Source organism: Penaeus japonicus, unplaced genomic scaffold, assembly GCF_977035675.1.
Source record: "Penaeus japonicus unplaced genomic scaffold, GWHDUDI00000001_assembly GWHDUDI00000003, whole genome shotgun sequence".
NCBI classification, from domain to species: Eukaryota; Metazoa; Arthropoda; class Malacostraca; order Decapoda; family Penaeidae; genus Penaeus; species Penaeus japonicus.
In genome coordinates, this window is record NW_028234405.1 from 26,354,353 (window position 1) to 26,366,852 (window position 12,500).

At 25.8% G+C, this 12,500-nt stretch overlaps 1 protein-coding gene across 1 annotated transcript in view; it reads right to left on the bottom strand.

Moving 5' to 3' along the window:
• The window catches only part of LOC122254604 (zwei Ig domain protein zig-8), a 215,935-nt gene extending 207,905 nt beyond the window's left edge, over positions 1-8,030 (bottom strand). The window contains exon 1 of the mRNA XM_086553765.1: positions 7,839-8,030. The gene's annotated coding sequence lies outside the window, so the exon portion shown is untranslated. The remainder of the gene's footprint in view (positions 1-7,838) is intronic.
• Positions 8,031-12,500: the final 4,470 nt, after the last annotated feature.

The following is a 12,500-nucleotide window of genomic DNA, read 5'->3' on the forward strand; positions in this document are numbered from 1 at the left end:
CGCGAGCGAGGAAAAGCATGTTGAATAACCTCTCGTCACGTCTGCAAGTTGCAGGCGGACCGACATTGTATCAACAGGTTTTAGGAAGCTATTTTCGCAAATCTTTCGCTTCTGAAGCGAATGTATTCTCCCTGTTTGTATTCCTTTTCTTGCCCTTTTCCTCCTCCCTTTCTTCCATTGGGCTCGGGTGTATTATTACTAAAAGATCGAATGCGGACTTGTCTCGGACATGTCAAGCAAATTCTTCTGACGCATTTCGGGAGGGCGAATAACATCTGCCCATGAAAGTTTTCGCCTTTCTCCTTTAACGTTTTAAAACATCTTTCTACTAGATTTATCTTGTTATGACATTATGTAATGACTGTGGATGGGATATGCTCGTGAAATTCTATGTAGTTTCTGTTGTACGTAATTTTCAACTAATATATTGCTGATAAGTAGTATCATGTCTCATGTTAGAAATAAATAATGGATACTTAACACATTATAAGTCATGTTGGCAGAGGGCTATTTTGGGCCCGTATGTTGCATGCCGGAAGTCATGTCAACTCATAATGGATGGCGCATCTCATGTCAAGAAATGAGAAAATACTGTTATGAAGCGTGATGAAAAGGAACATTCGTTGTTGTGGGCATGGAAAAAAGGGTCATAATTGTAGATATATGAATGTAAATATATACGTACATTTGGAGTTGTTACGGTATTGGGAGATGATGTTATTGAGATTTTAGATTGAGATTTAGTTGATAGAGATAGATAGTATACTATAGAGTATAGCATATTGACGTTGATTGAATATAGATATAGATAGATAGATACCTGTTATTGCTAGTATTTAGTTTGTTGTGAGAGAGAGTGTTTGATTTTTAGAAAGATAGAGTGATAGATAGATATATAGTGTTTTAGTTGTTAAAATATTGAGGGTATGTATATATATATTATAGATTGAGAGTAGTTTGTATGCTAGTGTGATGATAGTTATTAGATTGTTTGAGTAGGTCAAAGATAGAGCTAGTGCTAGCATATGCATATAGTCTAGGTAATTTGTGTAGTTTGTTTGTAAGGGGTATCTTACATATTCTATGACCGGTAGCTCTGTGCTCGCGCTGGATATTGATATTTACTAGTGATGTAAAGAGTCTGTGAATTCACACACACACACACACAACTCACCACACATCTCACTCTCATATAGATTGAGATATTGATAGTTATATTTTGAGTTTAGATATATGATTTATTTATATAGATGTAGAGGAATTTCTTAGAGACAGATGTAGATACATTGACGTAGGTTAATATGTATTGTTAGTAGTGAGAGGTGTTAGTAGATACTGATAGTGAGCGTATGTGAAGTTAAAGGTAGTAGGATGCATCGAAATAGAATTATGTATATGTCATATTTACACAACGATATAGGTATATGGGGAGAGTGTGTGATTGATTGTTTTAGTAGTTAGTGTTTGATAGATAGTGATGTATATAGGTTTTTAGAGATTGTGATTGTAGTTTATGGATTGTGAGAGATATATAGAGAGGGGACATTGATTTAAGTGTGTTTTAGAGATTGATTTAGTAGTTATAGAGAGAGTGAATAATATATATATAGAGAGAGACTACTACATGGGGTATATAGGTTGTGAGTAGTGACTAAGAGCAGAGAGACAATGAGCGACTGTCAGAATTTATGTATGGTAGAGAGATTTGTATTTTTAGACGAGAGAGATAGTTTGATTTATATTCAGATAGATAGTTATATAGATAGTGTTATAGTGTGGAGTATATATAGAGTTAGAGTGAGATTGAGTGAGGTGGGTGTGGGTGGGTGTATGTGGTGGGTGGGGGTGTGTTAGGGTGGGTGGGGTTGCAGTGTGTGTGTGTGGGGGAGGGTGTGGGGGTGGGGGGTGTGGGGGGGGGGGTGGGGGGTGGGTGGAGGGGGGGGTGTGGGGGTGGGGAGTTTGTGAGTGAGTGAGTGTGAGTGGTGAGTGTGTGAGTGGGAGTGTGATAGAGTTGGATGTAGTTTAGGGAGAGGTTGAGTCTGTGTATTGGATTGGAGTAGTGGGTTTTGGAGATGTAGTTAGAGATATGTGATAGTGATTGAGAGATAGAGAGTTTGTGACATTCATTGTAGTGAGAGATTAGGTAGATATTTTTGAGTTTGAGAGAGAGAGATAGGTATGTAAATAAAGAGTGATATGTGAGTGTATGATAGAGAGTGTTATATATAGTTTATAGATTTAGGGGAGGGTTTAAGTGAGTGATAGTGTGTGATTGAGTTTTGATATTTTGACAGTTAGTATTGAGATAGATTTTGTTAGGAGTTAGAGTTGTATAGTGTTATATTTATATAGTTATACACACATATACAAACACTACACTCACACACATACATCACACACACAGACACATTATATATATGGTTTTATAGTGTATAGAATATTTTATAATTAATATAGATATTAATTTTCAATTTACATATTTATTGGTTATTATATATAATTTAGATATATAATATTTGAATTATTTATATATATATATTATATAATATGTATCTTATATCAGATATATATATTATAGATAGATATATAATATTATCTAGATATATATATTGATAAAGATAAATAGTATATTATGATTATATATTTAGATTATATATATAGATAGATATTTATAGTTATATAGATTTATATACTTTTTAATTTATTTTTTATTTGTTATTTTCTTTATATATAATATATATATACTTATTTATATATACATACATACATACATATATATTTATATATAGATTTTTATATATATATATATATATATATAGATTTAGAGATATGTTTATAGATATATATAAATTAATTTTTTTTTCTCTCTCTTCTCTCTTCTCTCTCTTCTCTTCTCTCTCTCTCTCTCGCTCTCTCGGCTCTTCGTCTCTCGCTCTGCTCTCCTCTATCTCTATATATATACATTTTGTTATTTATATATTTATTTTAGTATAAAAATAATATATATATATATAGTTATTATAGATTTATTTAAAAAGGTATCTATTTACCATATATATTAGTTTGATATATATATTTGATATAGATATAGTTTGATAGAGTTATATATTAAGATATAGTGTTTATTTATATATATATATATATATATGTATGTATATGTATATATGTTTTATATATTGTATATATATATTATTTTTATTTTTGATTATATTTATATATATGGATATAGTATTTTATATAGCGTTTAGATTATTGAGCGATGTATTAGATTTTGAATTTTATTTATATATATATTGATATTTAGATTTATAAAATAGATATATGGATATATAAAATAGATTATAGGTTTAGTTATTATATATATATGTATATATAGGTTAATATCTACATATGAGAGTTAGGATTTATATGTATATTTACTTATTCTACATTATACAATTTATATATTTATATATATATATATATATTATATATATAGATATTATATATATGAATATATGTAATTACATACATATATATATATATATTTATATATATATAGATATAGTATATAGATAAAAAAATTTAAATATATATATTCATATATAACTATTATAATGTTATATATATATATATATATATATATATATTAATATTTATATCATATTTATTTATATTATATAAATAGATGAATATGTATATTAGTATATTTACATCTATATATATATATATATATATATACTATATATGTTATATATATATATATATATATATAGAAAGTATATTTACATTTATTATATTTATGTATGTATATATACATTATCTATCAATCTATCTATCTATCTATCATTACCTATCTATCTCTATATATATTATGTAATATAATATATATATATATTTATGTATATATTTAGAAATATTTCTAAGTATAGGTACATTGATATATACGTTTATATAAGTCATATATATGTTATATAATTCAATTATATAATATATATATATAGCAGATGCTAGTTATATATAGATATATATATTTATATTATATAGATATATATATTATTAGTAATATTCAGATATATATAAAGAAATATTTTAGATTCTATAGATATATTTATAGAGTATGTAATGCATTATAGATAAATAGATATATTTATAGTGATATAGTATTATTTATATAAGATATATAGATATATTTTATTTATTTATAATAGAGTTATATTATTTACTATATATAATATATATATATATATGATATAGAGAGGAAGAGAGAGAGAGAGAGAGTGATACATATATAGATATATATTTATATAAATGAATATCATTAGGTGAGATTTAATGTGATATTTATATAGATATTTAGAGGGAGTGCATATAATTATGAAAAATTTTATATTTATATGTATTTGTATATTTTTAGAGTTATTTAGTAATTTTTATATATGTTTTTTTCTATTTAGAGGTTAGATATTATATGATGATATATATATAGATACATTTATAGAGGTATATATAGAGAGTAGAGAGAGAGATGTATATATAGAGAATTGTAGATAGAGTATGACATATTTATATATGTTAAGATGCAACTAGTTAGAATATAGAGATATTTTTAGATATGAGTGTAGCGCGATTTTAGTGATTTATTGAGATTGATATAGATGTGTGGTGGTGGGTGTGGGGGTGGGTGGTAGGGGTGGGGTTGTGGGGGTGGGTGTGGGGGGTGGGTGGGGGTTGGGGGGTGGGGGGGGGGGGGGGGGGGTGTGGGGGTGGGTGTGTGTGGGGGGGGGGGAGTGTGTGTGTGTGTTGAGAGATTGTGATTCAGAGTTAGAATATATTGATATGTTTGAGTTAGAGTGAGAGAGGTTGAGTTTGTACAGAGTGATAGAGAGAGTGAGACAGTGTTAGAGAGAGTGATTTTGTGAGAAGTGTGAGATGGGAGAGTGTAGATGATGATATGTGAGTGTGTGAGGAAAGAACTGACAGATTTGTGAAGTGAGGGAGTTAGCGAAGAGAGTGTTAGAGAGAGTGATAGTTAGTGTGTGTTAGTGTGTAGAGGGGATATTTGTGAGAGTCTCTCTACTAAAGTAGGATGTGTAGTTAGAGTTGGGGGGTGTGGGTGTGGGGGGGGTGGGGGTGTGGTGGGGGTGGTGTGGGGGTGGGGGGGGGGTGGGGGGGGGTGTGGGGGGGCGGTGGGGGGGGGTGAGAGTGAGAGTGAGAGAGAGTGTGTGATTGTGATTTAAGAGTGTGTGTGTGATGTCTGTTTGTGAGAGGAGTGTGTGTGTTGGTGAGAGAGTTTGTGAGATGTGTTAGAGTGTTTGACAGTGTGTGTGTAGTTTAGTGAAGTGTGAGAGTTTGAGAGTGGTGAGATAGTGTGTGTTAGAGAGAGTAGTGAGTGTGTTTCTGGTGTGTGTGAGGGTTGGTGTGAGATTGATATTGTGAGAATAGTGTGTTGTGATATTGATTGAGTGAGAGATTGTGTGTTGAAATGTGTGAGCGAGGTAGTGTGTGAGGGTGAGTGTGTGTCGCTATACCCTAACTAATATCACATCTCACACATCACACCACTCCCACCACTCACACACACACACATCACACACACTCACACTCTCTCTCTCTCTCAGTTGGTGTGTGTTGAGTGATAGTAGTGTTTGTGTGAGTGTGTCTAGAGGTGTGGGAGTGTTAGGTCTCTCTATTGTCCTTACATCTAATATACACATCTCCCTCAGAAACCACTCTCTCACATCATCACCACAAATTCACACACACACCTACACACACCCCCCACAAACCCCAATCACAGAAATATTTATGTATATTATATTATATATATAATATATAGATATATAATTATAGTATAGTTAACTATATGATAGATATATATATAGAGATTATATATATATTACATATATATATATATTATATATTTATATATAATATTTATATTTAGAGATTTGTAAATGTATCTGTATACATACATAGTAGGTTATGATATATTATTTATATATGATAGAGAGATTATGGTGATATATAATAGAAATTATTTATTTATATTAGATATATTTAATAGATATGTATGTATTTATATATATTTAGTTTTTTTTTATAAATATAAATATATATATATATTATTTATAATAGATATATTAAATATTACATACATATATATTTATGACATACATATATATAGTGATATAATATATATATTTATATATATATAGTTAGAGAGATATATAGGTTTTATTTTTATTAATATATATATAAGATTTATATATAATATATACATATTTTATATATATATTTGATATATATATTTTATATATTACTATTGGTATGTATATATATATGTATGTATATTTTTTTATATTATATATTTTTATAGAGGTTGATATATTTATAATATATAGATTATATATTTATATATTGTATTTTTATATATATATATTTATACTCTCTCTCTCTTTCTCTCTCTCTTCTCTCTCGCGCGCTCTCTATTTATAATATATCTATTTATATATATATATAATATATGTAAAGTTATTGAGTATATATATTAGATATATGATGGATATATTGGTTTGATATTTAAATAGTGATTAGATATTTTATATTATATATATATATATTTAGATATTTAAATGTATCTATAGCATTATATATATAGGAATAGATATATATATATATATATTTATACATAATCTTTTATGTATAGTATATAGGTTTTTTATATATATGTATATATAATATATATATTTATAGTATATATATATATATATATATATATATATATGTATGTATTAAGAATATATATATATATAGATATATATATATATCGTTATATTGATGTTTATATCTAATATATTACTATATATATATATATTATAATATATTATATATAGATTACCATATAATATATATTATATATATATATATGATATACTATATATATATATTTATATATTTATATGTATATAGTCATATAAATTATTATTACTTAATTTTAATTTTTTTATATATATTTATATTTTATAAATAAAATATATATATATAGATATATATATATATTTATATATATATTTGTATAATAATTATGGTTTATTTATATATTTTTTTTTTTTATATATATATCTAATATATATATATATATATGTGTATATAAGTAATATTACTACATTATATGTATATATTGATATATTATATATATATATATGTAATATGAATAATATATATCTATATTTATATAAAAGTACATTTACATATATATATATATCTATATATATATCTATAATATATATATATATATATGTATTATAGATATTATTATTTATATATTATATATATATATATTTATTATATATTACATATATGTATATATTCATAATTATTTATATATATAGTTATATATGACTTAATAATATATATATTAGGATGTATATCATTTTATATATATATATATATATATTTATATATATATATATATATAAATATATATATATATATATATATATATATATATTATATACATATATAAATATCTTTTTAATATATATATATTTATATATATAATATATAAGTATATATATATATATTTATTATATAAGTTATTTAATATATTATACAGATATATGTAACTATATATATATATATAATATTATATAATATATATATATATATATATATATATATATAAAATAGATATATATATATATATGTGTGTGTGTGTGTGTGTGTGTGTGTGTGTGTGTGTGTGTGTTTGTGTGTGTGTATACATACACACACACACATGTATGGATATATAGACACATAAATGCAATAATAGAATATATACGACTAAGAGAAGTACAAATAGTAAAAGTTCTTACCTTAAACTTTGTACAACTTCACTATATCAATCTGTAGAAAATATTGTTGTTAATTCACTATGCTTGCCAAGTCTCAACACTGGCAAAAGTATCATAAGTATTGCCAATAAAGTGCCAACATTAACTTATGGTGAAGTAGCTAATATGCCAGAGCGGATCTTAGCAATGTCCGAGTTCAGCTTACGAACTACAAGGCCGTCAAACACGGACTGAGGCAGGAGCTACCGTGAGACCGGGGACAACGCTTCCCGGCCAGACGTACGACAGTGTATGTGTGTATATATGTGTATATATAGATACAGCTACCTATCTATATATATTTTTAGCGATATCTTTTTATACATACATACATATATTCATAAATACATATACATACATATTATATTAGATAATAATATATATTATATATATATATATATTTATATTATGTAATTTATTATATATATATATATATATAATATAATATCTATATATATATATTTAGATATATATATCAATATTATATATATCATATCTATATATATATAAGCATATATCTACCTATGACACATACATACATATATATTTATTTTTATATATATATATATATTATATTTATATTTAATATATTTTATATATATATATATTAAACAAACACACCCAACACACCACACACCACACCACACACACACCCCCACACCCCACACACACACAGGACACACACACACACACACACAACACACCACACCACACACATATCTATATTATCTATATATAATATAATATATTATAATATAATATATTATATATATATAATATATATATATATCTATATATAAACATATATATATTATATATATATATATATATATAGATAAATATATATTATATTTTATATATATTATCTATATATAGATATTTATATATTATATATATACTTATATAAACATATATATATTACATATATATATATACATATATATATTATATATATATACGCATATATATTTTATATATATATATATGTATATATATATGAATATATTTGTATATTATATATATAATATATACATATATATATATATTCTATATATTATATATATATATATAATATTATATATATATATATATATATAATTTATATGTGTGTGTGTGTGTGTGCGTGTGTTAGAGTGTGTGGTGATATACATATATATGTATGCTTATATACTATATATATATATATATATTATAAAATTTATATATATATATATATATGTTATATATATTGAATATATAAATACACACACACATTTCATACACACACACACACACACACACACAAACCTCACACACACACACACCACACACACCCCACACACACACACGCATACACACACACACACACACACCACCCACACACACACACATATATATATATATATGTAATATATATATATTAATTATATATATATATAAGTATATATATATATATATATATATATATATATATATATATGCATACATCTATATGCAGGAACTAACAGTAGGAAGGCAAAGTTTAGAAGACAACAGTTACATCATCCTGAAGGCGTATTGTTAGAAGTGAAAAATGATCAGCACTACAAATGAATCTACATTATAAGCACTATAGGAAAATCATAAACATGATGCTGATAGTTTAACATTCATGTATTTTCATGCAGTTTCAACATATCGATAAGAAGATTGAAGGCATTTGACTCATGTGCTTTTAGCAGATATTGCAACAATAAGGTGAAGAAGTGAGTAAAAAAAATGGATTTAGCAATCTAGCTCTCCTTTATCAGGGAGAGGATCAGTAGGAAGCTAGGGATGGAGGTATGAAGAGTGTGTGACAGTGCCCAGGAAGTTGATTATCGGGAGCCCAAAAACTAGTTGCAGCTCGTTCTCTGCCGGACGAGCGTGTATGTTGATACATTGTGACAAAGATATGCTCTATACACACTCTTACACATCCGCACACACACATACACCTACACACTCACAGCCACACACACACACACACACATAATTGAGTGTATGAATATATCGTGAAGTTAATTTCAACAATTCAGGAGTTAGTTGATCCTATATCAGCGAAATATTATCACAATACTATTATATGCAAAGGAAGGTTGAACTTGTGGCATGCAGTAAAAATATGTTTCGGAACAATTTTGACTTGTCGAGGAGAAAAGAGTTTTTCTTTGTTATTTTTATTAGATTGTCTTTTGAGGTTATCATCATACTTTTCTTGCGTTTATAGTAACTATATAAGTCTCTCATTCCCTCTATGGCTGGAAGAAAATGGTAGATCTTTTAGTAAATAAAATCTAGAAGGTTTTGCTTTACATGTTACCGTTATCATTATGTTACTGTAAAGTATTCAAAGCAAACGTAAGAACTTTTCTAAGAATATATGTTTATACATTCTTATATATGTATAAGGTACTCTAACAAGTAAAGAGAGATGTTAGAGACTTATACACACACACACACACACACACACACACACACACACACACACACACACACACACACACACAACACACCACAACACACCACACCACACACTCAACCAACACACACACACACACTCACATATATATATATATATATATTATATATATTATATATAGATTATATATATATAAGCCCACATATATATATATAGATGTATATATTTGTGGTGTGTGTGTGACTGGGTGTGTGTGTGTATGTGTCTGTATATATTAGATATATTATATATTATATATTATATATATATATATAGATAGAGATATATATAATATTATGTATATATATTAATATATATATTTAGTGATATAATTCGGTATGTCTATATGTCTATATGTCTATTTATCAAATCTATTATCGTTCTATGATCTATCTATCTATCTATCTATGCTTTCTTTATATAGATAGTTTGATAGTATATAGCATATATAGTTATATAATATATATATATGAGGGATAAGAATATGTGTATATAATCGATATTCTTTTGATATATTAGTTATTTAGATATTTAGATATATAGTATTTGTTAGGGATGGTATTGCGATGAGGTGGGTGTTGAGATAAATAGAGTTGAGTAGAGTTAGTTATTTATATAGATATGATATATAGATATTTATATATATATATATTATATATATAGGAGAAGAGAGATGAGATATGGATTGAATATTTATATATAGATTTATTTATATTGGTTGATTGTGAGTTTGTTTGTTGGATATGATAAGGTATTGACTGCGATGGGGGTGTGGGCGGGATATATTTGAATGTATAGTATAGAGTTGTGAGTGAGTGAGGAGTTTTGAGATTAGTGATAGATATTGTTTTAGATATGGGAATTTATGCAAATTTTTAGTTATATAAGATGATATATAGATTTAGTGATAGTTGTTAGTTATAAAAAGCTATGGGTGTTACATACACATCACACACACAGTACACACACCCTCACACTCACACACACACACAATCTCACATACACTCTCTCTCTCTAAGATCTCTGTATCTCTGTGTGTATGAGAGAGAGAGAGTATATTATTTGATATACAGATTAGATATAGTATAGAATATGTATATATATTTATATATTGTAGTAGATATATAGTGTTAGTTGATTGATATATATGATATTATTTAGATGTTAGAGCTAGATGAGTTAACATTTTAGATATATATATATATATAGAGATATATATATTTATATATAATATATTTATTTATATATATTACATTTACATATAGTTGATGTTTATATATATTATTGATATAAGAGACTTTATATATATATATAGAAGAATTGTATTACGATAATATATTATATAGATTAGTTATTCATTTAGAGATATGAGTGATTAGGTGAAGAGAGTGTAGATGTGATAGAGTTGAGGTATTATTGCGTTTTTGTGTGTTATATATATATATATTGTTTGATTTAGAGAATAGATGACCAGGAGTGGAGGGTGGTGTTGACTATGTATGTATGTATAGAGAGGTACATTGAGAGTGAGATTGAGAGTGAGTTAGTGTGTTATATATTTATTGTGTTAGATGAGTTAGATATAAGTGAGAATTTGTGAGATATTTTGTTATATATATATATATATTTATTATTTAGCGAAGAGAAAATGGAGATAGAGAGAGGGGTAGATATCTTTATAGAAATAGAGAGGGATATAGATAGATTTTGTTTGTCATATATAGAGTGAGATATATAGATTTATTTATTTGGAGATAGACTAAGGATGAATATATAAATATATTTATATATATATATATATGATATACATAAAGGTTACTTATATTGGGTAGATGTGACTATATGAAATATATATTTATTTAGATTATTTATATATATTTATAGATATTTTATATTTACATATTCATCTACTCATATATTAATAAGCTAGTATATCTGCACTAAGATGATATATATATATATTTTTAAGTTTATTTTTTGGGATAGATTATAGATAATATTATATATATAAATTATATATATATATATATTTTTAGATTTTATATTTGAATTTTAGTGTGTGTAAATATACAAAAATTTGATAATATATGCTTATATAACGGTAGATTATTAAATATTATGTATATGTATAAGCTATATATTATTTATATGTTTTGTTATTTTAAATATATATATATATATATATT